The sequence below is a fragment of the Rhipicephalus microplus genome, chromosome 9 (genome assembly GCF_043290135.1).
Source record: "Rhipicephalus microplus isolate Deutch F79 chromosome 9, USDA_Rmic, whole genome shotgun sequence".
In the NCBI taxonomy this organism is placed as follows: Eukaryota; Metazoa; Arthropoda; class Arachnida; order Ixodida; family Ixodidae; genus Rhipicephalus; species Rhipicephalus microplus.
The window spans coordinates 73797614-73813136 of NC_134708.1; the positions used below are offsets into that span (position 1 = coordinate 73797614).

The window sequence follows — 15523 nt, forward strand, 5'->3', positions numbered from 1 at the left end:
GTTAAAAACAAAAATCCTGGAGCGTCACATGGCGCGCTCTGGGATACACACAGTTCATGGCAAAAAAAAACAACATAACAATAACTGTCAGCATCAAGTGAAAGAAAGCATGCGCGCTCAACATATCGCACCGACGTAGATTATTGTCCTTCTTTTGTTTTTCAAAGGTCTCAGTAACAATGACGGGGGATATCGACGTCGTTGTGATGCAAGGAGGGATCATTAAAGTGCGATTTACATATGCCTCGGCAGATACAACGAGCTGTTGCATGATGTTCTTCATTTTACAATTAGAATATTCAGTTTGGGGCATTTCTTATAGTTTTGCAAAGTTTTTACAATTAATTTTAGTCGCAACTCAGGCGAAGTGCTCTATTATTTCGTGTCCCGTGAGTTTGTCCTTTGACTTAAACATGCGGTCATATAAACTGCACAAGCGTATTTTCTCCTGTAAAGACACATTATTTATTTATTTATTCATTTATTTATATTTTCGTGTTTGTTTAGCTTTTTATACGTGCACCTACAGCGCCTTCTAGAAGCAATGTTGTAGGGAGATTTAAAAATGAAAAGCACATACACATAAATCGGAAATTTCACGGAACAAAACAAACCAAGCACAAATAAAAAAATAGATAATGGACAGCATTTAATATACGCACAAAATAAGCACCTTAGCTCTTTCCGCACATTGTTGTAGAGATTTTAGCAAGCTATTGAATTACTCGACTGCTTTGAGAAAAGTATCAGTAAAAGGAACATATCAACATCAGCGCCTTCAGTATCGACCTGCCCAACACCACATGCAGAATTCCTCAATTATAAAATATGCATTCTTCCTTTTTGAAAAAGCAGTCGCTTGTAGCGCGAATATATATTATGCAAAAGAAACAAAGCGATGCAGGTTTTACGAATGTAGAGGCGCTTCATTTAGGTCCTCGTTTGGTTGTAGCTTACTTGGTCAACGATTTATTTATTTGTAAATTATTTATTGATTGATTTATTCAATTCATTTATTTAAATATTTAAAATACTGTAAACTATCTACTGAGAGTTATCACAGGGAAGGTACGACACTCTGTACAAAGTAGGTCCATAACTATGCATCTCACAACGATAAACCAGGTATACAATCATAAAAATCCATAAAAGCTTTCCGAAATCGAAACGAAAAGATAATTGCCATAGTCTTTACAGTAAGTCACACAAATGCATATCAAGTGCACAAACTCATTAACGTCCCCAGGATTGACAACAATACTCGGCAACCCGTTCGATTGTACAATTATATCAGAGAAGAAAACGTAACGGTACGCCTTCACCACGCATTTTAGCACCACCTCCCATTCTACTGTCGGTTAACGCGATGTTGAGTAAAACGTGAATCAAAGAGCATTAAGTTGCGTAAGCCCATGTGAAAAACGAAATTTCTCGCGAGAGGATAAGTCGTAAAGGTACCAGGTGAAACACACACACACACACACACACACACACACACACACACACACACACACACACACACACACACACACACACACACACACACACGCACACACACACACACACACACGCACACACACACACACACACAAGCAAGAATTTCCTAGCATGTTTTGCAAAGCTATAAAACGTTGCATGATGTATATTGATGGTGATTTAAAAATTTGATTGATTTGATCGTTACATGGGGTTTAACGTAGTACCAAAACCACCATATGATTATGAGTAACGCCGTAGTGCACCACTCCGGAAATTTCGACCACCTGGGCTTCTTTAACGTGCACCCAAATCGGAGCACATGGACATACATCATTTTCGCCTCCATCGAAAATGCAGCCGCCGCAGCCGGAAATCAATCCCGCGTCCTGCGGGTCAGCAGCCGAGTACCTAAGCCACTAGACCACCACGGCGGGGCACGATTTAAACATGCTTAACACATACACCACATGCAGTGGCGCAGCCAGGGGGGTGGGAGCATTCAAACATTTCCGAAATTCCGCTTGCGTAAACGAAGCATGGCTGAGTCTGCTCCCCCGAAAAAAGATTTCTGGTTACGCCCCTGTCGAAATCGAAGGCATACCATCAACTTCGTGGTCAGCGCTCAATATCGTCACACATTCGTAAATGCCGCCTCTTTTCCACCAATATTTTTTTTTTTACACGGCACTCCCTTCTTTTTACTCTCCTTCTTTTTTTGGGGTATCAGGTGAGTAACAACTGCCCCATTGGCTACGGCATAGAAACCGTGGGAAAGCTCAAAGGAGGCCCATTTGTCAGCACAGGCACGTCGTTTCACGAGCGGTACAACTACTATTTACAAATGAAGAATTAGCCCCCTCGCGTCATCCAACAGTGAGAACAAAGATACGCTTAAAGCCTCGACATAGATGCAACGACGCGCTATACAAATGCGATAAAAATTTTCGATACGAGTGTGACGTTTAAAAGGCCAGTCAACAGGCTGCTTTTTTGCACCACCCAAACAAGGTCGCAAATATGTCTATACGCTTGACCAACTTCCTTCCACGCGCAGTGACGTGAACTCGGCCATCGGCGACGTGACGCAGCACACAGCTCGTCCATTGGTCCAAACCAGGTCTAAACAAACAGTAATGAAGTCGACGTCACCGAACACCGAGTTGACGTCACTGCACGTGGAAGGAAGTTGTTCAAGCGTAGGAAATATTTGCGAGCTTGTTTGGTGGGTGTAAAAAAAAGTCGCAGCCTGTTGACTGGCCCCTTTAACACTTTCAAAATTTTCACAAACGATGCGTGCAATATTGTCGTTGCCGAAAAATATGCTGGGCATTTTTTCGCGTCAAATTCTTGTTCGTTTTTTATACGTATAACTGTTTTCATTAGGCACGTCGATGATAGAAAGTACGTCGACAGACGGGCGCATCCAAGATGTCTCACAAATGCAAGAACCTTTATCAGCCATATAGACATATAGTAATTACATCACATCCCATCAACAGCGTGAATGATTACGAAAACATATTGATAATAGTTGCAGGAGTTCTGCGTTCGGAACCGCCATATGATAATGAGAAACATAGTAATAGAGGGCTCCAGAAATTTTGACCACCTGGCGTTCTTCAAGCTGCACTTGAGTTTAAGCACAGTGGGCCCAAGCATTCAGCTTCAATCAAAATGCGACCGCCGCGGTCGGTATTTGATGCCGTGACCAGCAGGTCAGCACCCGAGAAACACGCAATCTGCACTCCATAAAGGTGAATAAACCAGAATTGTCATCGCTTGAATGGGTTAGCCATCTGTGCTGAGGGGGCCTCTGATGACGTGGAACGGAGGAGTACGCTGGCATGGAGCCTGTTTTTATCACATCTTGACCACTAGTGTTCGTTCGCCATCAGCTGCGATGATGTAACTATGTAGCAGCCCCTATGCTGACCTCGCCGAAAGAGGCCAACTGCATGGGGTCAAGATTAAGTACACTTGCTCCAAACGTGGGCACAAGAGTAAAAATAGTCTCGTCCACACAGCTGCGTGGACAAGATGGTAGCATTAAATATCTAACCAATGCAGTGGATTTCTCAAATGACACCACAAAGAATTGCGGAAACACGCATATGCGCTACAGTTCGCGCTGCACCCTAGATATTTTGCTTCTTCAACTGCTCGAAGCCTTTACTGACCCTGAAGAAAGTTCGGACGACCTTTCTACACCAGCGGGATGAATGTAGGTAGCGTGCGATGATATGGCGCCCCTTCTTTATAACGGCATTTCGCGACGTGGAACGTGCGGCTTTTGTTATGACACAATAATTTAGCTAATGCAGGCAGTCAGACATGTTACGAAATGTACGTGCACTGAGTGTGCGGAAAAGCGTCTGCTTTTTGGGATACACAGGCATGATACGGCACGTCAGCAGCGTTCTACGATGCTTTCTGCGACGAGGATTCACTTCAGTATCCGCTTGAGGAAGTTTAACCATGCGATGTAGAGCCCTATTTTTTGTAGTATAAGCTACTTTGGCCGAAGTTAAGCATTTTTGCGTAGCGTATCGAGAGCCATGCTTCGCATGCCCGAGAAACAGTGACGTCACACGGCGCACAGCTTGCGCGCCGGAGAAGGCCTCAAAGCTTTTCAAGTGTCGCTTCACTACTGGACTGGCGCTCAACTCGCCTGAGCGCGCGCGCACGAGCACCAACACGTACTTTGCCCCACCACGGGGCAAAGTACGTGATGGGGATGAGCGAGCGTCGGGGCATCGCGACGGGCTGGGCGCCGAGCACGCTCATTGCGCCACTTCGTTGGTAATTCTGAAAAAAAAAAAACGCTAATATTTCCCCCGAGATCAGCACCACCAGCGTTAACTGGCGGATGTAAATAGCTTGCAGTTTGAACGTCGAAGCAGGTGCTTCTTCGTAGCTCAGTGACTCTTTTGTGACTCTCAACCCCTGAGAGGGCGAGCTCTCAGGAGCCGAGAGTTAGGACGTTCGATTCCGAGCGCAGGAGTCATATTCTGGGGTGTTTTTCTTGCTTGCGTTTCAATATATATAGATACGTACACATGTACGGTCAATGAGGCCACGGCAAAAGCCAGCCAAGAGTGTCCATATAAATTCTATCCCAATAATAGAACCAAACCAGAATGCTGGAAGAACAAGACAGGCTTGTACAAGAGTACCACGTTGTCTGGTTCAAAAGCAATAATTGATTCATATGTGGGGTTTAACGTCCCAAAGCCACCATATTATTATGAAAGACGCCGTATATTGGAGGGCTTCGGAAATTTCGACCACCTGGGGTTATTTAACGTGCAGCTAAATCGAAGCACACAGGCCAGCAGCCTTTTCGCCTCCATCGAAAATGCAGCCGCCGCAGCCGGGTTTCAATCCCGTGACCTGCGGGTGAGCAGCCGAGTACCTTAGCCACTAGACCACTGCGGCGGGGCACGTTCAAAAGCAAGCACGAACAAACTCAATGGCTCCGAGCGCTTCGTTTCCCAATATCGTGGTCGAAAAAGAGCGCGTCAACCACTTCTTTCATGTGCAGGCGTAATAGCCCCACTTGTCAAAGCGCCATCATGTATTGTGGCAAAACCACTCCGTCCAATATTAATAGCTGTCCTACGGGCAAAGCACAAGGGGATAGCACGAATCGCCTAGCGCATCGCCCGCGTTCGCGGAATGAAACGTCACTGCAGTGCTTCTGCTTTTGTAACCACGAAGCTATTTATTCTAGCGGTAATTTGTACATATGCCATATATACCTGAAAGCTACCATTATGAATTTGCGCGTTCCGAGAAACTGAGTAAATTACACTATCCACCATTTGTCCGCTAAAAATAACCAATACCACAGTTAGACCAACGAATGACTGTGACGCAACGGTGTATATGTAGCCGAACATCCCGAGTACGTACAACAAGAGAATTCAGTGGAACGGCAAAGGGAACGGCGGTTGCGAGAAGACCCCGAAGCGATGGAAAGCCTAGCCGACGACGCCGTGCCCTCGGATCTTTGAAAGTTGCGAACGCTCGGTTTCAGCGCGAGTTTCTGTCCCGGGAGTTAGGACAACCGTGTCGTATTTGGGGCTGTCTTGGGGTTTATCTCGAACCGCTCTGCGCTGTGAAGAAGCAACCTGCATCACCTACCTAGAGCCTCGAAAGAACCTAGAAGCAATCAGATTAGTCATCAGAATCGTCCAGTTTGGCTGCTACAAGCCTTGCGTGGAAGCTTCGCCCTTTCTTTCCAAAGTCAGAGACGCCTTAGTGAAATCTTTCGGTTCGATAATGATTACCTGGAGCCTACGCTACAAATCTTCTTTTTTTTTCTTTTCGTGAGTGTTTTTAGCCATCGATCAGCGGCTCTCAATAGCGATATGTTCCGCAAAGACTGCAGAACATTTTATATCACAAACAATGGCCGCGTAGGAAGATTTTGTGTGTTATTGTGTAACCGCCTGTGTCTGTCTGTGCATTCATTTCAAGACACAGGAGGTTGTTTTTGATTCCTCATTCCCTGAAATTCGGCTACCCTGTCTTAGTAAGTAAACCTACAACCTTGCGCTCAACAGCGTAGCTTCACAAGCACTGAAGCTCTAAACGCGCTCTGAAATGGCCATGATTTTACAGAAGCTGTATTAAGCGCACGCACTGTGTGCTGATTGATATCAGCTTACTTGCACGGGTGTGTGAGTACTGGGCGCCTTGGGTTTCGTGTATAGCTATATTTAGTGGCACCCTGAGAATTAAGTGCAATATGAACCTGCAACACCACACTGTACGATTACTATTCACCCCTTTAAAAATCATGTCCCAGCTTAAGATTTGGTTCAATTTTAAGTGTTACCATTCCGTTACTGTAAGTTACAATTGGTGATAGCTAAAGCATTATCTGTGTCTCACCACTGGCAGTAGAAATGGGGTTATCTGTTCAATTTTTCTGTGCCTTCAGTTATCACCATAAACCTATATATAAAAAGGATAAAAAATCTGCGTTGTAGAATTCTCCAACTGAAAAACGCAGAATTGCTTGCAGGCAGAAGCATAGGCGAATGCAGTAGGCTGCATTTGTTGTGACTTGGCCCAGGACTTATTCAAAATATCTTTTCGGGGCAGCCCAGCACTCTGCCGCAGTAATAAACAACACCGTACTAAATATGGTCGTCCACTTTTCTAAACCCAAATACACACCGAGTAGGATACGAGTGCATTAGTGTCTACGTGTCAAACGTATCCGCCATATTTGTTCGCTTGTTGTTCTTTCGGAAATTCCTTGCAAATTACGCGTGCAGCAAAGCTTTATCTCATGACTTCACGTGCTTATAGTGAGCCTTCGCTATAGGTTGCAACCAACCTTAGGCAAAGCCTATATGCCACTCCTACGCTGTCACAGACTCGCGAATTAGCACGCCCAGTTCAGCGAAATGAGACGCTGCCACTGAGAACGCTATCACATCGTCTCTCGCCCCCGTGTATGTGCTGGCTCTTGCATCGAGGACGGCTGTTGTTACCACCGTTCGCTCGATCGCATCCGTGTGCAATCGTGCGTGAAACGGGATCAGGGAATAACGAGCGGCGTGCATGCGATATGTGCAACGCTCCTGACGCTGGTGTGTGCCGCTTATGCGGTGTACATCAAGCCAGCTTGCAGAAGAAACGACACAATTCACTGCAGCACTATGGGTACAACAACACGACCATTTACTATAGGTCCGGTCGAAACAGCTTTCTCCGTGGATCAGTTCAGTCAAGGAACACATTTCAGTGACCGCCCCCCCCCCCCTCCTACAAACGCATTAAAGTCCATACAGAAGTAAACGCAATAACTGATGTGAAGGTTTATGTCATTAAGGTGATGCGTCCCGCTGAGATGCAGGTCGTGCGTTCGACGGAAGCTCCGCCACCACACGATCAAGTATTGCACTTTAGTTGCATCGTAAGAAAAAAAAAAGAAAATAATATGTCCAGTGCGCACTGTGTAAGACGCCAAGTAAAAAAAAAGTTTAAATACTAGTATGCATCTTTGGTCGAGACAACTGCATTACGTCACCACGAGTCTCGCCACTAATGATAAGGTTGTCTATTACGTAAGTGTAACAATTAACTTCAACATTTGTGTTCAACAATTAACTTCAACAAACTTCGACAATAACAAGTTTGTTGCCAGGAAACACCAAGCTATTATTCCATAAACAGTGGAACCACCAGACCACTCACGCGCTGGTCAACCAGACCCCTGAGCCACTTAATATGCCTACTGAAAAAAGCACATCATCCCTAATCATATAATCCACCATTACTATGTATACTGCTTTACATCACAGCGATGGATAGTGTGGGGGACATAGAGACAAAGGGGGTTCTGTATGCTTCATTGAATGAGCAGTAGTTACAGGTATAAGCCACCCTTCCCACCGCTCTATGCAAAATAGGAGACCTATGCGTATGCATGCAGTTGAGTGCACTGAATTGGGACCGAAATATAACAGCAGTTCACAGCAAGACATGCATGCAGTGATACTCATTTCTTCCTGTTGAGACGCTCACCGAGTTCATCTGTTGACGCGATCAACTGCTCTTTCAGTCATAGTCCACCATCGTCATTATCATTATCAACACGACGACTACGCCCTCTGTAGGGGAAACGCCTCTCCCACGTTCCGCTATAACTAACCCTGACTATGAGCTTGCTGTGTCCACGTTGCACGCGCAAACTTCTGATTCCCGTCTGCCCACCTAGCTTTCTGTCTACACCTCGCATGTTTGCCTTCTCTTCGAAGGCAAACAATGCCCTGCCACGGTCGCCTAGTGGCTAAGGCAGTCGGCCGCTGACCCGCAGGTCGCGCAATCGAATCCCAACTGCGGCGTCTGCATTTTCGACGGAGGCGAAAACGCTGTATGCTCGTGTGCTCGAATTTGGGCGCGCGTTAAGGAACCCCAAATTGTCGAAATTTCCGGAGCCCTCCACTGTGGCGTCTCTCATATAATCATATGGTGGTTTTGGGACGTTGAACCTCACGCATTATTGTTATTCAATCGAAGGCAAACAAACGGAGGGCAGTGCAGGGCATTGATATATTCCAATGAACGATGTGGCGAAATTTTCGCAGTTGTTCCGAGGGAGACACATCACTCACCACGCCTCCATCATGCCCACCAAGATATCCACCATTATTAGTAGACTCGTTCCAATATTATGTTAGTATTGCTAATTAACGACGGACCCAGTTTTGATAGTCGAAGCCCACACCATGGCTTCTAGGTATTACATAAACTGAACTAAAACGCCTACCACACAAACATCAGCACTGGCCAGGTAATCATATATGCTGATCGTGTTGAGCTCAACGGTATGAGTTCGACGGTAATATCTATATACCCGCTTCTAGTGCAAAATCAGCCTAGAATAACTCGACGCTCAGATTACAATTGTCAACTGAGGCAGGTGGTCTTTCGCGGCGCAGTAACATAGCTCAATAAAGCAGTTCACGTGCTCATTGTTTGGATTCGGCGAGTGTTTATTCACACTGTGCAGAACTAAAAAAAAAAACAGCCAAACAATCAGTAAGAACTAAGGAATCACAAACCACCATCTCACAGACATTGCGATAAAGATACCAGCAATTAAGCATGCGCAAGTTGCTGGTACACATGCAAAGACATCTGTATACCACTTCTCACGACTGCATCGCATTAAAACGTCAGGCGCATCGAAAACGGCTAAGAAACCGCGACGTCTCATTAGCGGCTTTATTTCTGATATTCGAGAAGGCAGTGCTGTCAAACCGGCGCGGTGGTTTCGGCTCCTTCCGCGCGGACGTATACTAAAGAACGCTGGAGCATTGCTGGAGTTCGAACATAGCGTGACAATGAATGTCATGCATTGGAATTAGGCAGGTCATGGTATATGGGAGTAAGTGAGAGAGGGAGAGAAAAACTTTCAGTGAGAGGCAGATAATTTAGCCTGCGTATAAGAATCCCTGACTTGTGGTGTTATATACTTAGTATAGCACAGTATGCAATAGGTTCAGCTCACAGAAAAAAAAATCTTTTGAGCTATCTCTGAAATTATTCTAAAAGTTTCGCCGACATTTCAGAGTGGCGGAAAAGCTGAAAGAAGCACGCGTACAAACAGACGGCCCACTGTGCGCTGTGCGCACGACTGCACGGGAAAGCTGCGGCATTCAATAGTTTTCTGGACACTTCGTGCTCGGAAATTATTTATACGCCTACGCCCGCTCCATTTGTTTGTATTGTTCAGCTCTTCCGAAGCGCGCGTGCGTACCGCGCCCCCCCCCCCTTTTTTTGTTTTGTTTGACGAAGAGAAGAGGGGGGTTGTTATAACCTATGTGAACGGGACGTGACAGAAAACGTATTTTTTTTTTATTTCGAACAGCTATATTGATTTATTCTATAGCTATATTTCCAGCTATTGCATTCCCCGTTGATTCATTGACGATACGCATTGGTTTGAAGATGAAAAAGAAAGGACATTATTTTGGCGACAGTAATGACGTGCGTAGAAATAGCTTGCAATTACGCCATTATATCAATATTTTTGTTGCGAAATAAAGCGACACGCGACTAGCATCGTACTTCTTGGCGGCTCTGCCATAGTTTTTACGAACAATCTCTGCTTTACACGCACATACAGTGCAGAACCAGCTCTGTGACGTTATTACGAAAGGCGGCTAAGTGAAAAGTCTTTTTTTTATTTCATCCAAAATAAATATTTAATATATGCAACAAAGTGGCGATAAAGTTGATTCACAGTATTTCAGAAAAAAAGGGACCTATTTACTGCTGGCTCCCCTATACGTTAGCATGCCACGTTAAGATATATTATTTGAGAGTGTCTTCTTTCGTCTGTTCGCCAGCCGCCGCAGAGGAGAGTATATAAGAACGCTATAGCTTGGATACGTAAGCCACTTGGGCACCTCGGCACAAAAACTTTCTAACATCGGAAAATGGGCCCTACCAGCTGAAAAATACGTGACTTAAGTTATTCTTTGTGTTTCCATAAGATTTATAGCGTCTATCAGAATCATATGGTGTTTTTGTGATGTTAAACCCCAACAATTATTGTTACTGTTCCGTAAGATTCTTCAGGAAATGTATGGTAAATGAATTGAAGATATATTGACTTTACGTGGAATCCGTGAGAAACATGTGGACTTATTGTAATAGCATATGGAAAGCTTAAGAAGGGCAGTGCACTTCATTGGTCACCTTTCTACTGATTATAATCAACCTGTATAATTGCTATTTTTAGGTTAATTAAGCGGGTGCAAGAACTCGTCTTAACGAACGGAACAACACACTCAAAGATAATCTTACCTCAGTAGTTTTAAGAGCAGGATCGGCGAAACTATTTTAAGGGGCCCGCGAAACCCACCGTCTAAAAAAAAAAGAAAACCAAAACGCGTTTTTTTTAGAACACACCATATGCCGTGAAAGCGACCCCTTCTGACTTTTGCTATGCTTCGCCGCATTAAAGTTCTGAACTGCGGCTGAGCTGACTTGTGTTCCCCGTCTTCATGAGATGGTTGTAAAGCTTTTGTTGCAGTTTTGTACAACGTATGCACACCAGCGTGCTTTTGCTAGGCTTGCACATTTGTACAATAAACATAGCTAGAAAGAGGCTGAATGTGCCTGCTTAGTGCACAACTTATTGGCAAGCTCTTGAGATGTAATTGGTTCGGCCCTTTCGTTTGACCCTTACTTGCCAGAAAGAAATGAAAGACACCTGATTGAAGCTGCATGTTTTTTTTTTTCATTTACAACCCTCTCTCCCGCCTTTTCTGTCTTCAAAAGGTCCCTACTGACTTCCATCAGTCCACAAAAGGTCCCTCAAACGTACACTGCCGAGAACCACTGTATTTGCTAATGGAGGTGTTGAGAAGACACGGAAACAGAAAGAAGACATGCAGTAATTAGTGTACCAGTGTAAACGATCGAAGCATAGACAGGTTGGCAGTATCTAACGATTCCATGGAGGTCACCATATTGTGGTAAGAACCTCACGTGACGACGTTAATCGTAATGGCAATGGCTACTATAATCTTGAGACATAACATAATGCCGGACGATAAACGACAGAGGGATTTGAATCGTATTTTGACGTTGAGTGTTTGGACGGTACAATCATCATTAAGCACTGTCTATTATAAATTAATCGCAAAGCTTGTAGTCGCTTGTCTTCCCATCGATAATAAAAATGACAACAAAGAAGTACCTAATGTGAACACGCACCGTTCACAAGTACTGATAAAATTGATTCGCTTTATAAAGCATAAAATGATTTTTGTGGCCAAGTGCATGCTGTTATGGGCAGACCAGGTTCCCTTTCCCGTGTTTTATTTTTCCTACATAATCTCTCCATTATTCCTTTCCCAAAGCGTAGGGTAGCTAACCAGCTTGTCTTCATTTAACGCCTCTGCACTTCCTCATTCTCTTTTCTTTTTTCTCTCTCACAAGCCGGCGATAGAGAGATTACGAGAGAACGCGGGTAAAACATATCTAACGTTTGCGTAAATCTTCTACAACTGTTCGTAAGCATATATAGGCTGGTAGCGTGATTGTACATAATGGAAAAATCATCCTCAGTGCCAACCCACAACCCATAACGTGATGCGCCGTCTGCGCATGCTGCAATACATCTCGCCATGCAGCTGCTACGGTAAAGCTTTTAGATGGCCGAGTTGCTTAGCTACTAAAGCTCTAATGCTCCTGGCGTGCACTGATGCGCTAATGCTGGGAGCACAGGGCACCGGGTTACTCTAAAATATACAAGAAGTGACTTGAAAGGGACGCATGACATAATTACAGCTCAAGTTATCTGTTTTAACTAATCATGGTAATCATCTGGCGTTGCAACTTTCCTCTAACAGTCGACGAGGAATCACTTTTCGAAGGCGCGTTAAACGCAAGCGCGAACGTGATGATAAATGTCTTCAACGATCACGCAAGCGTTGTGCTGCTTCGCTTAAGTAATGAAAGAACAGCAAATACCACTCAAGGAGGGTGTTAAGCAGGCGCATAATTTAACGGCAGTCGTTTTATCGCATGTTCACGATGAGTGATTACGGATAGCGACGAAAGTGTTGTCTATTTCCACAGCTGTACAGAAGCGCCGCGGTCGTGCAATCTCACTGGCACCCACGCCACTCATTTGGACACAGCTGTACGGCTATAGCATAGAACTGCACGCAACTAAATCTAACCAGCGGCGCACGGCAAGTCAAGCGCACAGGGAAACCGTCAATGGGCCACCGACGCACGTGTGTTAAGCGGCGTCGGTTAGCGCGTCACGCCGCCGATTCTGAGCCAAGGACGAGAGAGGTGTTTGATGATGAATCCCTCGAGATGAGGCGGCCCCATTGCGGTCGCAGCAAGATATAAACGCGCAACATCGCCGACACGCCGCGCAGTCTGCACGGCTAAAGCGAGGAAGAAACAGGAAACAGTGAACAAATAAGTCGTTAGCAGCCTCCTCAGTTGACTAGGAGAGACAAGGCCTTAAGCGGCAGAATTCCGCCCTTCCGTAGCCACTTGTTCCGTTTTACAGCGTGTCTTTTCGGTTTGAGACGCGTGAGGTTGAATACACGCCGCATCCAGTCACCGAGCAGCCGCATTCACTCTTGCACCAGAAAGTTCTCTTATGACATAGTAAGCGACTCATCATATACCGTCATGATGCGTACGTCTGCGCACGCAAGGCTTTAACTATCATTACAGCTCCCACAATTTGGTGGACACCGCAAGACAACTGCACACACCGAGTTGATTCGGGAAGTCGACCGTCATTTCGTTTAACGTGTACCTAAATGAAAGCACGCAGATGTTAGGTGCATTTTGATCCCGGCCGCATTTCGGTAAGACCCAAATGTCCAAGTGTAAAAACATCCGACAACTTAGATAAGGTGCATGTTAAGAAGCATCATGGTATGAAAAAAAAAAAAAGATCCGGAATCCACCACTACTGCGTGCCTTGGGGTCGTATCGTTTTGCAACGTGCACAACCCCACAAATTGCTATATTGATGATTGATATGCGGGGTTTAACGTCTCAAAACCTCTATATGATTATTAGAGACGCCGTAGTGGAGGGCTCCGAAAAGTTTGACCACGTGGGGTTCTTTGACGTGCACCCAAATCTGAGCACACGGGCCTACAGCATTTCCGCCTCCATAGGAAATGCAGCCGCCGCAGCCGGGATTCAAACCCGCGACCTGCGGGTCAGCAACCGAGTACCTTATCCACTACACCACCGTGGCGGGGCAAAAATCGATATATTATAAATAACCCATAGTCAGTGGACTGACCCTTATTGTTGCATTACTATCAAAAAGCGAAGAAGGACGCTGCAAACGAGCTTCGTTTTTAGGCATTATTGAGTTCTACGAACGCGGCTAATTACGATATTACGTTCCGCCGTACATGCGGAATTGTCTGCGGAAAATGATGTACTTCCACCACAGCCACTAAAAGTACTTAATTATTCATTTTACAGTGAACGATTTGTCTTGTGGGTAATAGAACGATACGATGCCCCCCGTCATGCTAGCACGTAACACCGACGCCCTTTTACATATAGGTGCGCATATGCAGGGAATGTGGGTGCGTCTCTCCATTTGAAAACAATAAAAGAAAAAACTAGCATCGTCGCTAGGAGTAATGATCAGATAACTATGGAGATAATCAAGACTTTGCACATTTCTAACACTAACTCATGTACCAGCGTAACCTATGTAACGTCTTATTTGATTGTAGATTCATGACAAAAGTCTTCCCTGTTTTATCCCCTGGTTTTTGTAACCACGTTTCCATATATATGTGTGAGTAGACATTAATAAAAATTAGTTGCGAGTCCAGTGCCCGTCTTTGCGTTCTCATCATTTTGTGTCCCGTGTTTCTTGCGCCGTTAATAACTATGAACTACGTACACAAGCAAAGCAATGTTCGTACAACTGCTCACCTCTATAGGACGAAGCCTTTTACCCGAAGCTTCCGACGATCCTCGCCGCCTCCCTGGCCACAAGAGTTGTCACAGGAATGAAACAGATCCTACGGGTTCACCGTTATCCCTTGCATCACCTAACGCGCTATTCAGAGAACATATGCTAAACAAAACTGGTCGCATCAGCAGGAAGCCGAGTAAAACCCCCGCCCGAGTCTAGCGACGTCTTCATCTCGTGTCATTGAGTGCTCCTTCCGGCGGGTCGGGCTGGTAGTAACCGCCGCTTATCACCCGAGTCCCGGGGCCTCCCGCTTTATCTATCTTCTCGGGCAAGACATCAGCAGCAGCGTGCACAGGCAACATACACATACACAGGTGTCTGCTGCTCTGCCCCGAGTCTCGAGTACTTTTCTCACTCCCCGTTATCGCGATATTTGCCGCATTTCTTTTCCCTCGGTCTCGTCATCTGGGACTATAGCTGCACGCGACGCGTCTCGCGGTCAGTAAAAAGGGCCACTCCCGCTTAAGGGTGCGGATGTTGTGTGCTCGTCTAGAGGTGCGAAAGGAAAAAAGGTGTCTACGATGTGTACGCAAGCTCGGCCTCGAATCTCAATATCTTCCTTGACGAAGTAAACAATCTGTATCGCGTCCAGCATAATGCCAAAATGACGTGCCGCAGTTCCGGTGGCTTTGACATCTGTGAGGGGGGCGACATAATTGAGGTTCGAGAACCTTATACGGTCTTTGTAAGACTGGAACGTCCCCGTCCGCTCAGGCGAGACCGCTTTTCAGGTCAGCAGGTCTTGTTTACTCGCGGCATGAAAAATTCCGCACATTTCCACGATATGAGTCAGGACAAGTGGGCAAAGCTCCGGGTATCGTATCGGTGAGTAACCGTAGGCTACCCGAGCGCTGTGCCATGTAATGTAAATTTAGTGACATACAAGGTTTATATGAAAATGTAAATACACGAGAATTTCACCTTCCAGTTGTCTAAGCCAATTCAAGAAGGATTGATAAAATTCCCAAAGTGTAAGATATGCCTAAGAAGGAATTCCAAGAACCCGCCATCTTACGGGTGGCAATACGCCAT

The 15523-nt window shown here is 45.4% G+C and overlaps 1 protein-coding gene across 8 annotated transcripts in view; it reads right to left on the bottom strand.

The window, feature by feature from the left end:
- LOC119164771 (axotactin-like) overlaps positions 1–15523 on the bottom strand; it is a 245174-nt gene that overhangs the window by 144162 nt on the left and 85489 nt on the right. Inside the window, exon 1 of one of the 8 annotated variants that reach the window (XM_075873837.1) lies at positions 14449–14798. The exons of the other annotated variants lie outside the window; for them this stretch is intronic. The gene's annotated coding sequence lies outside the window, so the exon portion shown is untranslated. Of the gene's footprint in view, positions 1–14448; positions 14799–15523 lie in introns of those variants that run through there. 8 annotated transcript variants of the gene reach the window in all.